Source organism: Mytilus trossulus, chromosome 2, assembly GCF_036588685.1.
Source record: "Mytilus trossulus isolate FHL-02 chromosome 2, PNRI_Mtr1.1.1.hap1, whole genome shotgun sequence".
In the NCBI taxonomy this organism is placed as follows: Eukaryota; Metazoa; Mollusca; class Bivalvia; order Mytilida; family Mytilidae; genus Mytilus; species Mytilus trossulus.
In genome coordinates this window covers 41,483,262-41,491,928 of record NC_086374.1, presented here as the reverse complement: position 1 = coordinate 41,491,928, position 8,667 = coordinate 41,483,262, and positions in this window count along the sequence as shown.

Below are 8,667 nucleotides of genomic sequence, written 5' to 3'. Positions count from 1 at the left end.
AAGAAACATTTACCAACCGATGAAAATGATCCTTAATTTTGAGTCCATAAATCAGTTGTAAATGGTACAAAAGACATTATATATCAACACAGTATTTTCCGTAGAACATTACGAAGAGATAGAAAGACATATTCATATTGCATTAGACTAAGTGTAAATATAGCGTCAAATTATTGCCGTTATCAGTGAACAAAATACGCTGTGTTGTATGAAGTTTTTCTGGCAATGCTGTACGACAAATGGATAAGTGGATGGATATTGGTTTAATATTACCCCTCGTAGATTATATTATACTACTCGCAGGCATGTGCAATTTTACTCGCGACAATATGTACAAATATTAATGTAATAACAATATCTAGTGACATAACAATAATAAGCTAACACGATGAAGTAACATCGTGATGATAAATATTTCTACTCAAAAAATGGTTTTCGTTAGTGTCATAAAATTTATATTCATTCTTTAAAGTCATAAGAAACCTCAAATCCAAAAAAAATGCATATAATTTTTATAACTCAATGGATAGTTTTCATTATAAAACTTATGTACATATACTTTTTTCTGAAGAAAATTCTTTAATTTATTCATATTTAGAAGTTTACTTTATTTGAATAGCTTCCTTCCAGCAAGCAATTCCCCCCCCCCCCCCCCCCGACATGTTTTCCGTATGCAAGGTGACCTCAGTGTGACCCATCTTAAAAATCCGGTGACCACAATACGCATGGATGTCCTTAAAATAAACTATTATCTGAATTTACATGTTAAACACGTGCTCAATTTCCATGCTTTTTTGTTTAATTTTCGTCAATTGTTGACAAACAGGTGACAATCGTTAAACTTCGGCTTCAAAACACGAACTTTTTAAATAAAATTACCTGCCATATTTTCACAACAACATTGACCGATTGAAAAAAAAAAATTGACAATTATACGAAATTTACACGAAAAAGATGATAAATTCGAGCACAGAAGACGAAGTTTATGATGTTTGTATGCATTGGTTCAAGAATTGGAAGAACATTATTTTTCACCGGTCACTCGTTTCTTATGACTTTAAGTAATTAATATAATCAACAATTTTATTAAAAGTTCAGTGACAAAATATAAGGAAAGGGATAGATCGATAGTTTTACAATGTGTGTTACGTTTTACGAAAAAATGTTGCTCAAATGATCGAAAAGATAGCTTAATTAATACAAAATTATTTAATGAGAAATCAATACAATTTTGAACTCATTTTTGCCATTAGCACGTGTTCTAGTTCAGTGACGCATCCAGAACTTTTCATAAAGGGTGGGGGCGCTCCATCCATGCTTCAGTGATTCCCTATATAATCAACCAAATTTTTGCCACGAAAAAGGGGGGGCGGTCCCCAAGCCGCCATTCCCCTGGATCCGTCTATGTAGTCATTAACGACATCAGTAAGGTAGAAGTAAGATATTATTAATAAGTAATTTCTAATTATTCCAATTTATATTTAAGTATTAGAAAACATTCTTTATTCTAATCCTTTTCTTAATATACAAAAAACAGAAATATAGCCATGCAGAAACGCAAATCTATATTTAGAATATAAAGGTCGAGGCAACTCAGTTCCAGTTAGGACTGTTTGATTCATTCTCTTGTGCACAAAATAAATTTTATCGTATAATATCACGTGCAAGGTTTTCTTGAAGCAGTGAAACCGTAATAAAATAAAAGATAACGGTTTTTAGTACTGATATGCAATTTTGTTTCTCTATTTTTATCATGATACATACAATAATCTCATGCATTAAATGAAACCTCCCAAACAGCACCAACGGTTGTGTTACGTACCAACCGTACCTGATACGTAGCAAATCTGGAAACCTCTAATACCCTGTTACCTATTCGTTACCTATTCACTTATAATACGTTTGGTGTACATTGCACCTTTTAGAAAAGGATTTTCAATTAAATTCGAATAGGTCTCTAAGAACACATTGTTACCACCAGAGACATGAACACAATTAAAAAACGATTTATTTAAAGGTGCAGCGTATACCCCTGCGCATTAAAAGCGAATAAGGAACGAATAAGTAACAGGGTATTATCCGAGCGCTGGAACGAGTACATACGCGCTATTAGGGATATTTCATCTATAAGAACACATTATTACCACCAGAGATATGATAGTAATTAAAAATCCTTTTCTAAAAGGTGCAACGTACAACAAACGTATCATAAGTGAAAAGGTGACGAATAGGTAACGAATAGGTAACAGGGCATTACCCGAGCGCCGGAACGGGTACATGCGCGCTAATAGGGTCATTTCATCTCTTAGAACGCATTGTTACCACCAGAGACATGGGCACAATTGAAAAACGATTTTTTTCAAGTGCAGCGTGTAACCCGCGCATTAAAAGCGAATAGGGAACGAATAAGTAACAGGGTATTATCCGAGTGCTGGAACGAGTACATACGCGCTAATAGGGTATTTCATCTATAAGAACACATTATTACCACCAGAGATATGAACTTAATTAAAAATCCTTTTCTTAAAGGTGCCACGTACATCAAACGTATTATAAGTGAATAGGTAACGAATAGGTAACAGGTTATTTACCGTGCGATGGAACGGGTACATGTGCGCTGATAGGGTCATTCCATCTCTAAGAACACATTATTACCACCAGAGATATGAACTTAATTAGAAATCCTTTTCTAAAAGGTGCAACGTACAACAAACGTATTATAAGTGAATAGGAAACGAATAGGTAACGAATAGGTAACAGGGTATTAACCGAGCGCTGGAACGGGTACATGCGCGCTAATAGGGTAATTTCATCTCTAAGAACACATTGTAACAACAAGAGACATGGAGACAATTAAAAATCCTTTTCTATAACGTGCAACGTACAACAAACGTTTTATCAGTGAATAGGTAATGAATAGGTAACAGGGTATTATCCGAGCGCTGGAACGGGTACATGCGCGCTTATAGTCGTATTTCATCTCTAAGAACACATTATTACTACCAGAGACATGGACACAATTGAAAATCATTTTCTAAAAGGTGCAACGTACAACAAACGGATTATAAGTGAATAGGTAACGAATAGGTAACGAATAGGTAACAGGGTATTAACCGAGCGCTGGAACGGGTACATGCGCGCTAATAGAGTCATTTCATCTCTAAGAACACATTGTTACCACCAGAGACATACAAAATTAAAAAACGATTTATTTTAAGGTGCAGCGTATACCCCTGCGCATTAAAAGCGAATAAGGAACGAATAAGTAACAGGGTATTATCCGAGCCCTAGAACGAGTACATACGCGCTAATAGGGGTATTTCATCTATAAGAACACAAAACTACCACCAGAGATATGAGCTTAATCAAAAATCCTTTTCTTAAAGGTGCAACGTACAACAAACGTATTATAAGTGAATAGGTAACGAATAGGTAACAGGGTATTAACCGAGCGCTGGAACGGGTGCATGCGCTCTAATAGGGTCGTTTCATCTCTAAGAACACATTGTTACCACCAGAGACATGAACACAATTAAAAAACGATTTATATCAAGGTGCAATGTTTACCCCGCGCATTAAAAGCGAATAAGGACCGAATAAGTAACAGGGTATTATCACAGCGCTGGAACGAGTACATACGCGCTAATAGGGGTATTTCATCTATAAGAACACATTATTACCACCAGAGATATGAACTTAATTAAAAATCCTTTTCTTAAAGGTGCAACGTACAACAAACGTATTATAAGTGAATAGGTAACGAATAGGTAACAGGTTATTTACCGTGCGCTGGAACGGGTACATGTGAGCTAATAGGGTCATTTCATCTCTAAGAACACATTGTTATCACCAAACTTATGGGCACAATTGAAAATCATTTTCTAAAAGGTGCAACGTACAACAAACATATTAAAAGTGAATAGGTAACGAATAGGTAACGAATAGGTAACAGGTTGTTTACCGAGCGCTGGAACGGATACATGCGCGCTAATAGGTAAATTTCATCTCTAAGAACACATTGTTACCACAAGAGACATGGAGACTATTAAAAATCCTTTTCTAAAAGGTGCAACGTACAACACACGTATTATAAGTGAATAGGTAACGAATAGGTAACAGGGTATTAACCGAGCGCTGGAATGGGTACATGCGCTCTAATAGGGGTATTACATCTATAAGAACAAATAATTACCACCAGAGATATGAATTTAATTGAAAATCCTTTTCTAAAAGGTGCAACGTACAACAAACGTATTATAAGTGAATAGGTAACGAATAGGTAACGAATAGGTAACAGGGTATTAACCGAGCGCTTGAACGGGTACATACGCGCTAATAGGGTCATTTCATCTCTAAGAACACATTGTTACCACAAGAGACATGGAGACAATTAAAAATCCTTTTCTAAAAGGTGCAACGTACAACAAACATATTAAAAGTGAACAGGTAACGAATAGGTAACGAATATGTAAAAGGTTATTTACCGAGCGCTGGAACGGGTACATGCGCGCTCATATGGTCATTTCATCTCTAAGAACACATTGATACAACATGAGACACGGACACAATTAAAAATCCTTTTCTAAAAGGTGCAACGCACCACAAACGCGTTATAAGTGAATAGGTAACGAATAGGTAACGAATATGTAACAGGGTATTTACTGAGCGCTGGAACGGGTACATGTGCACTAATATGGTAATTTCAACTCTAAGAACACATTGTTACCACAAGAGACATGGAGACAATTAAAAATCCTTTTCTAAAAGGTACAACAAACGTATTATTAGTGAGTAGGTAACAAATATGTAACGAATAGGTAATAGGGTATTAACCGAGCGCTGGAACGGGTACATGCGCTCTAAAAGGGTCATTTCATCTCTAAGAACACATTGTACCACCAAAGACAACAAAACAATTGAAAATGATGTTTTAAAAGGTGCAACGTAAGATACTAGTATTAAAAATATATAAGCGAGTGATGGAACGAATTAAACAAGGTAATAGCATGCTCCGAAACGATGTACACCCTGCTTACATGTTTAACTCCACCACATTATGTTAGTATGTGCCTGTCCCTAGACAAGAGCCTGAAATTAAGTAGTTATTGTTTGTTTTTGTGTTACATATTTCCGTTTATTTTTTTGTATATGAAATACGGCCGTCAGTTTTGTTGTTTGAATCGTATGAGGTTGTCATGTCTGGGCCTGTTATAGGTGACTACACGGTTTGGGCTATGTTCATTGTTGAAGGCCGTACAGTGAACTATAGTTGATAATAATTTCTGTGTCATTTTGGTCTAATGTGGAGTGTTGTCTCATTGGCAATCATACTACATCTTCTTGTTTATGCAAGCGCTACACGGTGATTTCATCCCGTCGAACCAAGATCCATCTTCAAACATACGGACATAAAGCAGTTAAAAGGTAGAACGTATAAAAAACAAGTAAGGAACAAATGCGTATCGAACATGAAGTAAAAGGATCGGTTGAGCACAAACACATATAAATAGGTCATAAAAAGATCATTTTACCTCAACAAATTTAGAACTATTACCATATGTAAGAGTATAAACAACTAGATTTGTAATTGCTAGCAATAACGGATGGCACCCTTCCCCCTATTACCAGGTGAGCGGCAGCCATTTTGACAATTCAAGAGTCAAAGAGAGCTTCTACAGATGTCTAGTAACATTTTTGCAAAGTTTCATTAAGTTTGAACATTTTGAATTTTTTGATATTTTTGCTGTTTCCATGGTTACGGCGGCCATTTTGAAAATTCTAACTTCAAATCCAACTCTGCCTATGCCAGTTACCATTCCTGTAAAGTTTCATCCAGTTGACTCAAAATTCTTATTTTTAATTTTTTTGATCTTTTTGCATTGTTTCCATGGTAACAAGACCTATTTTGGAAATTCCAACTCCAAATGCCACATCTACCAATGTTGCTCATCATTACTGTGAAGTTTCATGAAGTTTTGAGCATTTGGAGAATTTTGAAAATTTTGGTGTAGTTTCCATAGCAACATGTAGTTTCCATAGCAACAAAGTAGTTCCAATGATCGCCAAAATCATCCAACACCTGTACATAGTGGGCACCTACATTGTTTTAAAATATGATGATTCTGAGTTGAAGCATATCCAAACAGTTCACCAAAAACCAAAAACTGATTTTTTTCACAATTGTGCCGTTTCCATGGTAACGGCAGCCATATTAAACTATTCCACGCCATAAAAGGATATTAAAATTCAAATAAGTAACGAATAGGTAACGAATAGGGAATAGGGAATAGGTAACGAATAGGTAACGAATAGGGAAAAGGGAATAGGGAATAGGTAACGAATAGGTAACGAATAGGGAATAGGGAATAGGTAACGAATAGGCAACGAATAGGGAATAGGGAATAGGTAACGAATAGGGAATAGGGAATAGGTAACCAACTTGACGCCCATGTACTAAAGTTATCAAAAGTACCAGGATTATAATTTTATACGCCAGACGCGCGTTTCGTCTACATAAGACTCATCAGTGACGCTCAGATCAAAATCGTTAAAAAGCCAAACAAATACAAAGTTGAAGAGCATTGAGGACCCAAAATTCCAAAAAGTTGTGCCAAATACGGCTAAGGTAATCTACTCCTGGGGTAAGAAAATCCTTAGTTTTTCGAAAAATTCAAAGTTTTGTATACAGAAAATTTATAAAAATGACCATATAATTAATATTCATGTCAACACCGAAGTGCTGACTACTGGGCTGGTGATACCCTCGGGGACGAAACGTCCACCAGCAGTGGCATCGACCCAGTGGTGTAAATAGTTATCAAAAGTACCAGGATTATAATTTTATACGCCAGACGCGCGTTTCGTCTACATAAGACTCATCAGTGACGCTCAGATCAAAATAGTTAAAAAGCCAAACAAATACAAAGTTGAAGAGCATTGAGGACCCAAAATTCCAAAAAGTTGTGCCAAATACGGCTAAGGTAATCTACTCCTGGGGTAAGAAAATCCTTAGTTTTTCGAAAAATTCAAAGTTTTGTATACAGAAAATTTATAAAAATGACCATATAATTGATATTCATGTCAACACCGAAGTGCTGACTACTGGGCTGGTGATACCCTCGGGGACGAAACGTCCACCAGCAGTGGCATCGACCCAGTGGTGTAAATAGTTATCAAAAGTACCAGGATTATAATTTTATACGCCAGACGCGCGTTTCGTCTACATAAGACTCATCAGTGACGCTCAGATCAAAATAGTTAAAAAGCCAAACAAATACAAAGTTGAAGAGCATTGAGGACATGCCATCTCACTAGCATTTGTGTTCTATAATCAAGTTTCATTTTTTTATTCAGTGCTATGGTATTTAAAGTAAATCACGCCATCAGTGGGTAAACATGATCTTGTCATTTTGGTACTGGTTTTATTAATATTTTGACAAGGTTTGTTTTTACAATAAAAGATACATGGCACAGGTATTGGGAATTCTTTCACTAAGTAGAAAAATAAGCATTACCCCAGGTAAAGATAGCTTTAGACAGATCGGGTACATCTTTTTGCTACTTTTGGTTTTCAGTGCGCACCAGCGTTGTTATTGGAGTTGCTGTCCAACTAGTTTTATTTTTTAATTCTTGCACCCCTGATGACTACAATTAGACGAAATGGTTGTATTCGAACTGAATTGTAAGCTTCGTATCTCTAATCCATGTTGAAATGTGCCATTTTCAAAATTGTCACGATAACGTCTTTCAAAGTGTCGAAGATCAACTTAACCATGAAGCAACTTCTGAGTAAGATGAGACAACAAACAATTATGACCCACAAACACAGGCATTAGAAAAATATATCAAGTTGGACGAAAAAAGTATAACAAAATAACCAAACTCCAAAGCATTTCAAAAAGATGAAGTTCATAAAAAAACAACAACACAAAGGCTATACATCAATCAACGTAATAGTGAAAAACAACTGATATAGTTATGACTTGGTCACAAGCATTTTCCAAAGAAAAAACGACCAAAGATCAAACATCAGTTTCCAAAACTGAAGTTTCTGTTGTATTGCTATGAAATTTATCTGTTACTGAATTCGTTAAAAGCAAAAAATAACTGATTCTTATGTCAAGCATTACCAAACCGCTTGTAGGCAGTAGGGATGTCTAAAAATTCGACGATATATTTTTCTTAAAATTTGAAGAATACTTCTTGTCAATGTTCTTTCAAACTTTTCTTTAAGAAATGAGGATCACGGACATTGTTTTTTACCCGTTAAAATGCACGAAATTAACTTAACTAAATTGCAGTTATTTCATGTGTGTTGTATAGGGGAGACTTTATGTGTGCTTATTTAGGAAACATTACACGATAGAACTGTTTATAAAGTAAAGAGTAATCAATGAAAGAATTGCTTTTAATATACACTTCCGAGGTATCAAATAAAAATAGGGGACATGGGTTTTATATTATTTTCTTGAAAAATCCAAAATCACACAAATTGTCTTATTCATTACTTTTATCTGTCCTTGATTGTAAAATATTTTTTTTATCAGAAAATTGACAAACTCTTTTTTTGTTTGTTTTAGTCTTCAAGTTTAAGATGTTTCTTTTGTATTTTGAATGTCATATGGCAAACTATTTTTAAACAAAAAGAGTACTTTTACAGCATGCCTA